Source organism: Scleropages formosus, chromosome 16 (genome assembly GCF_900964775.1).
Source record: "Scleropages formosus chromosome 16, fSclFor1.1, whole genome shotgun sequence".
Taxonomy (NCBI): Eukaryota; Metazoa; Chordata; class Actinopteri; order Osteoglossiformes; family Osteoglossidae; genus Scleropages; species Scleropages formosus.
Window position 1 is genome coordinate 9,406,428 of NC_041821.1, and position 13,717 is coordinate 9,420,144.

The 13,717-nt window shown below is 46.3% G+C and overlaps 1 non-coding gene across 1 annotated transcript; it reads left to right on the top strand.

Annotated features, from left to right (window-relative positions):
• Positions 1–12,134: 12,134 nt before the first annotated feature.
• trnav-uac (transfer RNA valine (anticodon UAC)) lies at positions 12,135–12,207 on the top strand. Its single transcript has one exon. It is a non-coding gene; the product is annotated as a tRNA-Val (tRNA).
• Positions 12,208–13,717: the final 1,510 nt, after the last annotated feature.

Consider the following 13,717-nt stretch of genomic DNA (forward strand, 5'->3'; position numbering starts at 1 on the left):
GCAGGGGGAAGTGAGCTCGTGTGCATGAGGCTGCGGAGAAGAAGCCTGGTTCATCTTTAGCGCTTTGCTATACGCTGCATGTGCCCAACGAAGCCCCGCTGGTGCCTTTATAAAGAAAACACTTGGTAATGATCATGGATGTATCTACCGAACCTGATTGCCGCACAAATAATGTAATGTCAGAAGTTTAAGATTCTATTACAGTGACAGCAAAGGGAAGTGCACGAAGGCTGCAGGAAGTGCAAGAAGTCGTAACGGAATTTAAGGACTTTTGTTAAGTGTGGAGAACGCTCACACTTACAGAGTCAAATACCTGACGTTTTACCCTACCTGTTTTGTCCGGTTCAACAGCCGTGAAGACGCTAAAGAATAAAACGTTTCAGGTCACGGTTTTTACCACGGTCTGACCAGCATGCTCCTGTACACAAACCCCCAACACATCGCCTTCGGGCTTCTTTTGGGGAAGCGAAGGTAAAGCAGCATCCCTGACTGCAAGGTACTTAGACACATTTCATGTGGTTTCAGAAGGGCTCGGAATGATTTTTCTCGCAGTCGTCGCCTAGAAAGGCCAACATTTTGTTTCTCTCTCCTTACCCAGTTGCTGATCATCCTGTTAGCCCGCTTGTGCTCCACTGAGATAATCGAATAACAGCTCTACTCATCCCCCTATTTGGGAGAGTCTCAAATCTCATAATCGCTCAGACTCAACGGTCGGCCTTGTAGCTCAACGAGGTGCGACTCTGCCCTCTACGCTTCCCCGTGTTCGGAGGCCGAAAAGTAAGCTGTTAACGAAACAATGCCGTCGGCCGGGCGTACGCGGACACCTCCGCCACTGTTTCCCAGGAGGAGCCGTGGTCATGAGCCCATCATTTTCCCCCAATCAGTTTCTGTACAATGGTAGCCGAATAGGCGAAACCTCAAAGTCCCCCTTTCCTATTTTCTCGAAGACTCGCTGAAATCCGGTCCCCTGTCCATCCCGGTCCACATTATAAGATATACTGATTCTTTTGGATCTTCTTAGATGGGGTTGTGTAACCATCCTTGCGAAATCTTGTAACCCTTCCACGTGTTTGCATTATCCCGGCGTATTGATTATGTATTTGCATCGTTGCCACCCAGTTTTGCTCTTTTGCCAATAAAAAAAAAATTGTTCGGCGAAACAGCGCAAACAAAACAGCTACAGAATAGCGGTACGTGGCGACGTAATGCATCCATTTGTGATTGTTTATTTCGTTCAGACTGGGCTCGCTACACAGTCGTGTTCCTCATGAATCTTAATTACTGCGCCGATGCCTTTCTGAATCCTGCCAAACAAAAAGCCGAGGTCTCACGGGCAGAATCGGCCGCTCGTCGCGCGAAACCAGCATCCGCAACCGAGCCCGTCTGCAGAGCCCAAAGCTAAATAGTGTGTTATTTCCCCGAGTTTGGCGCTCGTTCTGCTCGCGATGACTGCCTGAGGACTCAGAGATGGTGTTGACGGAAGGCGAGCGCATCAACGGCGTGGACCGCTGAGGAGCACCGGGCTGGAAAGCTCTTCAAAGGTCAACGTGTCGCAGTGTACTTCTGACCGCTGTCTCCTTATGCTGCGTTTCCCATCTGTCCATTTAAATGGGACAATTAATCATTTTGTTCAGGAAAAACAAAACGCAAATAATATTTTTGAACAGTCGCCAAGGCAACAGTAACATAAACAGCCGTCCCCTTACCTGCGTTCCCGCTCCCTTTCATAATTGCCGACGTGCGCAAGACAATTACTGCAACGCACCTCTGTCGGAAAGGCCCAGGAATGTCATGTGAAATCATGTGATTGCTGCAGGTCATGCAGGGTTAGAGCCGTTGCCTTGCGCTCAAAGGAGTCAGGTTCGAATCCCTGCTGTAGTACCCTTGAGCAAGGTACTTATCCTGAATTGCTCCAGTAAAAATTACCCAGCTGTGTAATTGGGCAAATCATTGAATGTACCGCAGTACTGTAAGTGGGAGAAAAGTGTAATCTGAATAAATAAATGTTAATGTGAAAATCATGTGACACCAGCACAAGAGACACATGATATAGATAACGGCCATTATTATGATGTATGGAACACCTCAGATGAAGCAGTGTTGGAGGAAGTGTTGGTCCAGTCCTTGGTTCCTCGCTCTCTGCAAAGGAAAGCATCTGTGAAACGGCTTCGAACCGAGAGCTTTTCCATTGCAAACCCCTGTTGGCTGGAGCTGCGTACTGCTGAAATGGCTCTGAATCCCCCCCCCCCCCTTTCCCAGCATTCCACAGCATGATGGGGCTTCTCGTCTGAGCCCCAAGGACCTGACAGATCGGACCAGACCGTCTGTTGGGAACTGGAGAAAGCAGTTTGTAAAGGATCGGTGAAACAAACTAAGACAAGCTTTTTCAACTAAGGGGCTCTCCTGGCTGAGTCGTCAGCAGGTAGCGCCCTGTTTTCCACTGATGGTAAATCGCATTTTGAATTAAGTTATTTGAAAGAGATGGAAACAAGTAAAACATTCGTCTACTTTGCGCAACACTTGCCGTGTGTCTTGGTTCTTTGATGAACCTGAAGATGAATCAGAGAACGTTTGTTGTGCCGCATCCACGTTTCCGGCAGCGGGTTTACTGCAGGGTGAGGAATACCGCTCCGCTTAATACGGTACAGGAGGGTAAAAGAAAGTGCGCGCCGCTCGGCCATTGTGGAAAAGATGCGGCGACAGCCGCGGACCGTGTTCCGAGAAGGGTCACAGACGTTCGGCCGTGGCCGCGTGGTTGTAGTTACGCTGGAGGCGAATTGTTGAGCCTGTGCTGCGCTTCATTCTAGCAACTGTTGCTAGGCAAAATCAGAGTTTGTGTTTTGAGTTCAGAGAGTGGGACGATCAACTTTGCACTTTTTCCAAGACACGCTGGTCACAAATACGGTCGTACAAGTATAACTCCGGCTGCTCCCCACTTTGTTAATTTGCAGGAAAAGTCAACAAACTTCTAGGACTTGTCTTGCCAAAGGATTCCTGTTTATCTCCCCTCCTCGTTGCTCTCCATGGGCTTCCTCTGGCTGCCCTTGTCTCGTTCATGACTCTACTTAGCCTAAAACACGGTCGATCCCTCCTTAAACCTCAGCACGACCGTGCTCCTCCTCGTCTGGTCATTGGGTGGTCCCACTCAAAAGGGGTCCCAAATAGAAAGTATCAAAGTTCTTGATTTTGGCTCCGATGTAGAGGAAAAAGCTCCCTCTGGCCCTCGGGGCTGCTGAATCCCTTCCCGCATTCAAGAGCAGTCTCAGAACCCATTTGTTTTTGGACCCATTTTGGATCTCTTAGCAGTTCCTTGAATTTGCAGACTCACCTTGCAGTTTCTTACGTATTTTATGGGCCATTACTCATGCAACGTGTGTCTACGAAAACCCTGGTATGAATAAAACCAACTGTGCTTCGCCAAGCTGTGTGTTTATATCTAAAGATCTTTGAGGTTAAATACACTTTTGTTTACTCTCAGGTGTCTGTCGCTTTTGAGAGAAGTGTCTGTTACATGAACGTGCTTACATATAAATGTAAGTGTCCAGCAGGGCACCTACAGCGAAGGCAAAAGCGATGGGAGCAGAGCCAGTGACTCGGCCCATTCGAGGGTTCTGGTGCTTGTGGAGAACGGAGAACGCAGCGGCTCTGCAGCGGTGGACGGTACCATCTACACGATGTGGAGGGCAGGGCACAGCCTTCAGACCAGCACCCCCACCCCCGACACCTCACACACCCACACACACACACAGCACATGACCTCTGCCATCAGCAGGCCGCTCCAAACCCAACTCCAGGTGAGCCGTGCGGCGAGGGCACCAAGCATATGGAAGGCCAACAAAAAAAGTGAGCTTCACTTATTTTTGTTTGTGTTATTTTAATATATTTTCTGGACTGTTCACATTATTACCCCAAGACTTGATAGGCTCGGTTTTAAAGATAATGGCTTGAATTAACATTTCGGAAAATGAGTTTGTATTGCTGGCTCCTTCCCAGTTTTCACTATTGATTGGAATTTTAATGAGGCGGCCACACTGGAGTGGATGCTTATCGCGGAATTATTCTCCATCCTGCCACGAGATGAAAGCGAAGGGAGGCTGGTCCGCATCACACACAACATGTTGCGCAATCGGGAACAAACTAGAGCTTGATACCGCTTAAAAAAACACAAAAAACGTGCAATCACACGGTCCCGGCAGCTCAGGGTTCTCTCCTCGCGAGCCGGCGCCCAGGACTAACGCGCGTCTTCTCCCTTCGCCGCAGGACCAGCGATTCTGGATTTTTAACATTTTTTAAAAACCTTTATGCGGCGGACGGAACCGGTACGGCTTGGGTTTGTACGCACTCCGCACCCTAGTCCGGGAAGGCCGGCCTGCATCCGAAGATCATGCGGCTGGGGTTCGAACCCCAGCCCCGAAGCGTGTGTCTTGGGCCTTCCGCAGAGGGGTGCAACGGAGGGCCTGGAGTGGGTAAAATTCCATTCTCTCAGCGGGGCAGCATTTTGCATGAGCCAATTCCCAGGAGAAATTGCTCCGCGAGTCTTCCAGACAGCCTGGCTCAGGCAGCCACTCTTATTAACTGACCTAAGGGGGGGAGGGGGGAGGCGCAGAAAGGAAAGGGAGAGGGAGGGGTTGAGGGGATTTGGGGGGGCATGAGGGAGTGTGTGCGCCTGGGTGTAGGAGTGTGTGTGCGTGTGTTTTTCTGTCTGTCCCTGTGTGTGTGTGTATTGCTGTGTGTCTGAGTGTGTGTGTGTGTGTGTGTTTGTGTGTGTGTTTGTGCATCTCTTTGTGTATTTGTTTCTCAGTGCCTGGGTTTTATGTGTGTTGCTGTGTGTGTGTGTGTGTGTGTGTGTGTGTGTGTGTGCGTGTGTGCGTGTGTGCGTGTGTGTTTTTCTCTGTACGTCTGTATGTGTGTGTGTGTGTGTGTGTGTGTGTGTGTGTGTGTGTGAGATGGGGGAGGTGGTGGTTCTGAGATATGTTAACTCTTTCAGGCAAAAATTCTGTTGCGGGAAAATCTGCCCAGTGTCTATGACAGAGTTTAAGGTTTTTCCAGCCAATAAAAATGATGGCAGAAAAGGAAAAAAATGTCCCCAATGAGAGATGTTTTAAAAGCATCGTTCAGATGACAGCACCCAGGTAGAAATTTACTGCAGTTCCCATTCGGATGAGCTCACACACTGTGGGAATTTACTACGTATTGTCGCGAAACAAAAAGGCATCATGCCGGAAATGCGTTCATGAAAAATTACGACTAATTAGACATTAATTAAAATTATTCAGAGGTAAGAGTGTTCCTGCTTTTCGGAAATGTGTTCCATTCCTCATCAGCGTTCTTTTCAAGCGCGGGCTTGGGCTGCAGGTCCCTGCAACGCACGTGTGTGTGCTTCAGGGAGGTGTGCGAATCCCCAGCAATGAGCTCACATGCCGTACAATGCACTTGGTATCGCAAAACACTCTTATGATAACATGTCACAGATTTGCACTGTTCAAAATCCAAAACTCCTCAAATATAAATTGTTGCACAGATCTTATAACCCCCCCCCACCACCACCACCACCACCACCACAGGTTTATTCTGCACCGATAACAATCCTCAAAGCCAATGACCATTATGCATTTCAGATTTTTATTCAATCTTAGTCGACCGTCAGAGTAGTTCTGCTGTATTTCATAAAACGACTTGATGTCATACGTCATGTTCTTTTGCATCAGCGCACGACGCGTGGCGTGGTCTCTCCTCCGAGGACCTTCATGTGCAGCTATGCTCTGGCATTAGCTGGTAGAAGTGAGCGTGTAAAGCGAGGGAGTGCGGTGAGTGGCGGTGTGCGCGAGCCGAACAGTGCGGCGTACCCTTTCATGTCAATATCATCCACTTTCATTTAAAGCACCGTAGTAAAAATTTCCATAGAAAATGAAAAGGCAGAATTAAATTGCGTTATCTTACAACACCACTACTGGAGTGCATTTATTTAGTTATAAATTATGACTGAATTGTATAAAATATTAATAAAGATGTAAACAACTGATAAATGCAGTGATTAAAAGCAACATCAGAGAGAAAATCCATTGGCTTTTATATTTTTTCCAGAGATCCAACTTCTTTCAGTAATCGGTTTTATTCTTATTAACTTTCATTTTCTTGACACCTTTGCTCAAGGTAATTTAAATAGGATAATTTGCCCATTTATGCATCGATGCGTTCTTGCCGTATCAATCCGTGGTCAGGATCTTGATCAAGAATACTACGGCAGCAGAGGCTTTTTGACCCATACATTACAATCGCAGTGGCTCTAACCATTACGCCACCTGCTGGTAAATCACTGTAAAATCAACGCAATCCGAGGGGCAATTCGTCACATCCCATCGACCCTCTGCTCGACACTGTCGAGACACCAAATGGTTTTGGGGCGCATGCAAATTATCGCCTGTTTTTGCTCTTTGGCTATTTTAGACCAACAAGGTAACGTGTTTTTGTGGGAATATAGACATCACAGAGGATTAGCGAGGATTAGAAGCCCTTGTAGGTGTGTCAGGGAAGACCGGTGAAGAAAGACCTTGTAAACTAAGAGTAATGCTTTGAACCAACGCAGTGCGATAAATGCTAAAATACTGGTCTCATATTCAGTCTGAAGCTGCGTCTTCATTTCGGCGAAGATGTGCTGCAGGCTTATTGCTACAATTATTTACTCATTGGGCCGATGCTTTGGTCCAAAGCAACTTACAACATTACGTTTGCCAACTAATCTACATGCAATTATTTACCCATTTATACAGCTGGGCTTTTTTTTAACTACACTGATTCAGGACAGGGGGGCGGGGGGGGCGCAGCGGGTTTGGCCGGAGCCTGTTCTCTGGCACGCCTGGGGTTCGAGTCCTGCTTGGGGTGCCTTGCGATGGACTGGCATCCCATCCTGGGTGCGTCCCCTCCCCCTCTAGCCCTGCGCCCTGTGTTGCCGGGTTAGGCTCTGGATCGCCACGACCCCGATTGGGACAAGCAGTTTCAGACACTGTGTGTGTGTGTGTCTGATTCAGGACAAGTTCCTAGCTTAAGGGGGCTGTACTGGGAACAGGGAGTCGACCCCACGCCCTCTGGCTGCAGAGCAATGGCTCTGAACACTTTGGTACCTGCTGCCCCTGGGTTGTGGGAGGTTACAGTGCACCTCTAGCAATCTGATGAACCGTACAGCAGTTCATTACTGCAAACATATTTAATCACTCATATTAAGTGCTATGAAGACAATTTTTCCAGAATCTGACGATTCCACCGCCTGCTGGGATTTGTAACATTTTAAAGGCCAAGATTATGACCCCTATTCTGAAATCTCGGAAGACAGGAAACCATGGTTATCGCTCTTCTACACTCACCTGATGTACCTGACAACACGGAGCACGAGGCAAATCGCCGCATATCGCTCTCCTCCTGCAGTGCGGAGCCTAAAGGATGCTGCACCTCGCATCACACACCCACACAAGAATATGCACAGAAATGCACCCACCCACACACACACACACACACGCGCACACACAGAGAGGGAGAGCAAGAGAGAGAGAGAGAGAGAGAGAGAGAGAGAGAGAGAGAGAGAGAGAGAGAGAGAGAGTGAGTGAGTCCATCCTGCCACTCCCATGTCCCCCATGGACTATAGGAGAGGGGTCGCGGCTCGCTGGAAGGGTGGTGTCTGAGAGCACAGGAGGCTCGTAGCTACAGCACGCATCGCCAGCAGCAGCCTTTTTCACTTCAGAGCCCCTTCTCACACCTAAGAGGCTCTGCTCGAACCCGAGTTCACCGACAGTACACATTATTTAGCTTTAAATACGCCGTCAATGTCACGGTCTGTTTGAAGGTGGAGAGGAGTGTTTTCGGTGACTCCTCAGCACTAACGTCAAGTACGTGCTGCGCCTTTGGCACATTTGAAATGGTCAGAATTGGCCAAGTCACACTGCCGTGTGACTGACGCATGATACCAAAATTTTGCCGTGGCCAATATTAAATCATTTGCATGAACACACTACCTAGAAGGTGCGGTGTGTTCAGATTCAGTCCGAAGTCCCACTCTATTTCAGTTCTGTTCCATTCTTGCAGAAACAAGTCGAACGTTTAGCAAATACTTGGCGTTATGTACTGTACGTATCAAATATATTGCTTATTTTAGACATGTAATTACATAGAGAGCTTATATTTGCATGTTTAAACGGAAAAGCATATTCATTAATTCATTAATTCCTTCATTCATTCATTTAACAGGTAAAAACACATTTAATTGTACATATTTCATAGTAAAATAATGTTAAACATTCTGTGTATAATCATGCTTGTATTGCACTAAATTTCCTTGCTGCAAAGACATTAATTGTCTTACACTGGGATAGAGGGTCCAGGTTGCCTGGAGCAACCTACTATTTGTTTCAGATCACATCAACTCAGAATTCAGACTCGCCGGACTGGCTGTGCAAATTTGTAAATGGAGAAAAGTTAACTGCGCATGATGTGTACTGTTTTTGACAATAATGCATGTTTTGGATTATTGCTTATTCACGCTGTAAAGTATCAGCTGGAATTTACAATATGTTATTTTTGTCACAGTCAATCTACAATGAAAGTGTTTTCACAAGGGCCTCTTCAATGGGCAACATTTGCATGTGCAGATATCCCAGTGTGGGCTCTCTGGGTATGAGATCACTGTCCTCGCATCTCTTCAGATACTCACATCACATACATCATCTGAAACCGCCTGTCCCATACAGGGTCGCGGGGAGCCGGAGCCTAACCCAGCAACACAGGGTGAAGGGACACACCCAGGACGGGATGCCAGTCCATCGCAAGGCACCCCAAGCAGGATTCGAACCCCAGACCCACCGGAGAGCAGGACCCATTCCAACCTACTGAGCCACTGCACCACCACGCTCCCCTCTTCAGATACAGAAAATAAATTAATTTAAACGTGGACCTGGTACTATGGTACTGCACAAATTGTAGGGAGCCACAGTTTTCTTGAACGCAAACTCCTGAAACGTGAATTTTGTTTCGATGCCTTCAACCTGTAGATGACCATTTCTGCCCAGTCAAGCAACATAATACATTATCTTTCCAGTAATTTATTCTTCATCAGCATTTATGTAAAATTAAACATCTATTCATCACAAATCACAATGTGTGTGAGAGTTGGTCTTTCACATAGCATCTGGTTAGATTTAATTGTCTAATAAAGAAAAAAATCCCAAAATGCCAGTTACAGTGAGAGACAGGAATTTAGAGTAAATTGACAAGTTTTGGTTGGCTGAACAAAATTAACCCTGTTCGGAGTAATTACACCACAAATTTCACCACATGAGGGTGCACATTCACTGGAACTAAGACTGCAGAAATTAAACAAAAATATTCATGAAAACTGGCTGGAAAGGGACAAAGAAACAGTCAGAGTTATGCGAATGTCCATAAAACAATACAATACTAATTATTAAAAACATCTGCCATCATTGATATTTCTTAAGTCTTCTTCGTGTACTCATCTATCATAATGCTTTTCAGAGCAACTTTCTGCCTGTAAGGCTGAAAAAAGTCATTAAAACCCTCAGCGCGCTGGCACGTCTATTAATACCCGGCAGTGAACATGTTATTTCTCACGTTATTCAATATGACATGGTGAACATAGCAACATTTTGCATATTTCTTACATATATAATACACCTGGGTGCCTAAAAGCAACAAGTGATTTTAATCTCATATGAAATATTAAAATTATCCAACAAAATGCTGAAAGAATCCTTTCATTAGTCGGCAGCCCTTAGTTCCTTCAAAAGAGATGTTCATTTTACTACAGTGTAACAGTGCAGTTCATCAGTAAGTTCACCTATTGCTGTACCTTTTTGAATATTTAAATCGCTTTGCATAGGATAAACAAATATATAGAAACACATTTCATCTGAATTCGGAAAGCCTGAGTCTTCTTGCGAAGTCAAATTACCATCAATCCATTACTATAAGCCACAATCCCAAAACTGCTTTCCTAGACATTAATTATCTCCTTGTCTAATATCAATATTCTCTTGAGTGGTCAAGTGACTGTTTTGGAAGCATACGGTGTGAGGAAGGGTACAGCCTGGAAGGGAGACCAGTTCATAAGAGGGCAACCACACTCACTTATTAACAGTCTCACACACACACACACTAAGGGCGATTTAGAGTGTCCAGTTTATTTAAAATGAACTATAACTGCGTACATGTGTTTTGGCTGTGGGAGGAAACCAGAGCACCCCGAAGAAACCGACAGAAGCGCAGCGAGAGCGTGCAAATTCCTTGCAGAGCTGGATTCGAATCAGCAGCCCAGCAGCACGAGCGTTACCCACTGCATCACTCATTTAGGGAAAATCTTGTTAATGAAACATGTTCACAAATATTTTAAGATTAAACATGAATGAGAGCTGCCCAAAGAGCATCAAGACCCTAGAGACAGAAATACATATGAATGACCTCTCAAAATTCTCTTAGTCTATGAAGTGTGTCATAAATCTTACATATTGCGACGCCCGTGGTTTTGTAAAAATTTTTTTTGTATTGCATAACGTGAGATGTAGTAGCCTCTGCCGCCCTTTCATTGGCAAGTGCACGTCTCCCGGATCCCACTGGTAGTAGTTACTGGAGCATGAATTCCTGATGAGGCCCTAATCCCGAGTTCAGAGCTTTCGGGCCTCCGCAGCCGAGACTGCCGGCGCTGGGCAGACGACGCTTGTTTTCAAATCTATTTTTCAGCTTCCGTTAAGTGCTGCAGCAGTGAGAAATGACACAGCGGCGGTTCAAACGACGCGCGCCGAGCCTTCCCGCAAAATAACTTTCGACGTAATTTGCAAAGATGCCGCTCTCCTCCGAAACGGTTTTCACTCCATCGCGGGATCAGGAACGGCAGCCTGATTTCTCCGTTTTTTTTTTTTTTTTTGCCAACGATTAATTGTCTTTTTTTGGATTTTCCGTCGTATATTGAAAAGCCAGCCTGTTAAATGGCAGAACCTAAAAAAGGCATATTTAATAGAGCACAGTCAAGGAAAGACGGTCTTAAGCCGAGATGCGTTTGCAGAATTCCCTTAAAAGACGCTAGAGGCTGCGGGAGTTCAGTTCCGAAAGAGATCTAAGAGATGGACCTGCGAAAAACCGCTGTTCTTGGTTCAGACGTTAATATCGTGCTTCGATGACGTTCCCTCCGCTGATGAGCCTGCGTGTGACTTCAATGCAGATGGGGGTTCGGTGCTCGTGACACTTGGGCATTTTGCAGCCGACACGTGCCGTGTCCACAACGACGCTGTTTAACACGTGTTTATGGTGTTTGGCTCATTACAGCCCAAGTCGGATGGAGTAAAAATGGCCAGAAGCCTTAAGTAGTTACACTTAGTCATTTAGCTGACGCTTTTCTCCACAGTAACTGACCGTGGTAAGGCACCCACAATTATTTGTCCATTTATGCAGCTGGGCAAACATACCGGAGAAATCTAAGGGAGGTACTTTGCTCCAGGGTACTACAGCTGGATGTAAGATTTGAACCTGTGACCTTGGGGTCTAATAGCAGCAGCACTAACCACTGTACTACCAGCTTGGAAGTTTATTGATGTACATTGATTACATTTATTATTTATTCAACAGTGCTGGTCCCACTGACAGTATGTTGCTTTGAGCAGCTCCAATAAACACATCCTACTGTTCTCACACAGTTACCTTTGTGTTTCCTATCAGTCCTATATGTTAGTCATCATATACATTTATTCACTTAGTAGACACTTTTCTCCAAAGCAACTTCCAATGAACTCTATGTAGCATTACCAGCCCACACACCATATTCACCAAGGTGACTTACACTGCTAGATACACTACTTACACTGGGTCACTCATCCATACATCAGTGGAACACACTGTATTGCTCACACTATGTGTCTAGAGTGTGAGAGTAAACCAGAGCACCCAGAGGAAACCCACAAAGACAACATGCAAATCCCACACAGGCTGCACAGGGGTCAAAGCCACATCCTCTCATACCACCCAGACACTGCAGGACAGCAGCACTACTTGCTGTACCATCATGCCACCCGTGGATACGTGACTGCCACCAATTCTGTATGCAGCTACCCATGTAATAGATACCATGCAAAGGAGTGGGTTCCATAGTGTAGTGGTTATCACATCTGCTTTACACACAGAAGGTCCTGGGTTCAATCCCCAGTGGAACCATGCCTACAAGTGTATGTGTTTTTATATATATATCTATATATACACAGCAAGAAACACTGAGGGGTATATAAATGGGGGGTGTGGTGGTACAGCAGGTTTGGCCACGGCCTGCTCTATGATGCATGGGGGGTTCAAGTCCTTCTTGGGGTGCCTTGTGATGGACTGGTGTCCCATCCTGGGTGTGTCTCCTCCAAGCTTCCACCCTGTGTTGCCAGGTTAGGCTCCAGTTCACTGCAACCCCACTTAGGACAAGCAGTTTCAGCCAGTGTGTGTGTGTATATGTACATATAGAGGTAGAAACACTGAGGGGTGGGGCGAACCTCTCCCTCTGAGGGAAACAGGTGGTATAACTAGAGCTGTTGTCTCTGGCTCTGAACATCAGAGGTTCAAGTCTTACCAACCGCCCTTGACCAAGATATTGCCCGTATAAAAGTTACACAACTACATGAATAAGTTGCTTTGGAAAGAAACATCAGCTAAATGAGGAGTGACCCATTTGTAAGTGGTGTATCTAGCAGTGTAAATTACCTTTGTGAATAAGGTATGTAGGCTGATAACACTACATGGCATCCATCGTAAGTCGCTTTGGAGAAAAGCATCGGCTAAGTGAATAAATGTAAATGAAATAGATGTCAGTGACCTGAGGTGGAATGACCGTACTTTTAAAATCCCGTATCTACGCCTCTCCCTCAACTGGTGAAGCGCACTTTTGTTTTCCCCGAGTCGCACGTCACTCTGGGGAACAGCGCCCGCTAAATGTTAGAGTAAATCATCATCAAAGTGTCTTACCTGTGTTGTAAGTTACCCTGGATGAAGGTTTCGGCTAAAAAAGGACGAGCGAAGAGTTATTTAACGTGGCGATCGTGTCATCTTGACGGGACTTGATGGGGACTGAAAAACAGGAAGATGGGAGCAGCAGGCTGTACCGCTGGAGTGCCATGAGCAACATGAAGCTCGCGAGACGTGTAGAACTCCAGCAAGGAGGCACCCAGATAGAACCGTACAGCAACACTCTATTACTGTGCTTCACGATGTCAATACTTCCAAAGCAGATTTTAACGTAAACGCCGTTGCGGAAGTTTCCGGAAAACAACACACCCAGGGAAATGCAAGGAAATGCCTTGTGATTTCTGTTTATTTTGACACCTTTGCCCACGGCAGCTTACAATGCTAGGCTTTTATATTAAGCTACTTACGGTCATTTACCCATTCATAACCCTAACCCTAAGGACCTTTATCAAGGGAGTGAGATTCCAGCCTTAGCGGTGCCTTCCCTGCTATCCCTCTTACCAATGGCTTCAAACGGCGAAACAAGCAAACCGAAGCAGCACTAGCAGCGACGGCCAAAAAAGGCAGCGTCCCGGCAAGTCTCTGCGGTCACGTGACCAAGGCTCACGACCGCACAGGTGATGCTTTATCGGTGCTCCTTTTCTTCAACAACAAACAGTGGGAACCACAAAGAACCGGAAGGAGCGGGCTTATATTTCAGCAGCCAGGGTATTTTTTTTTT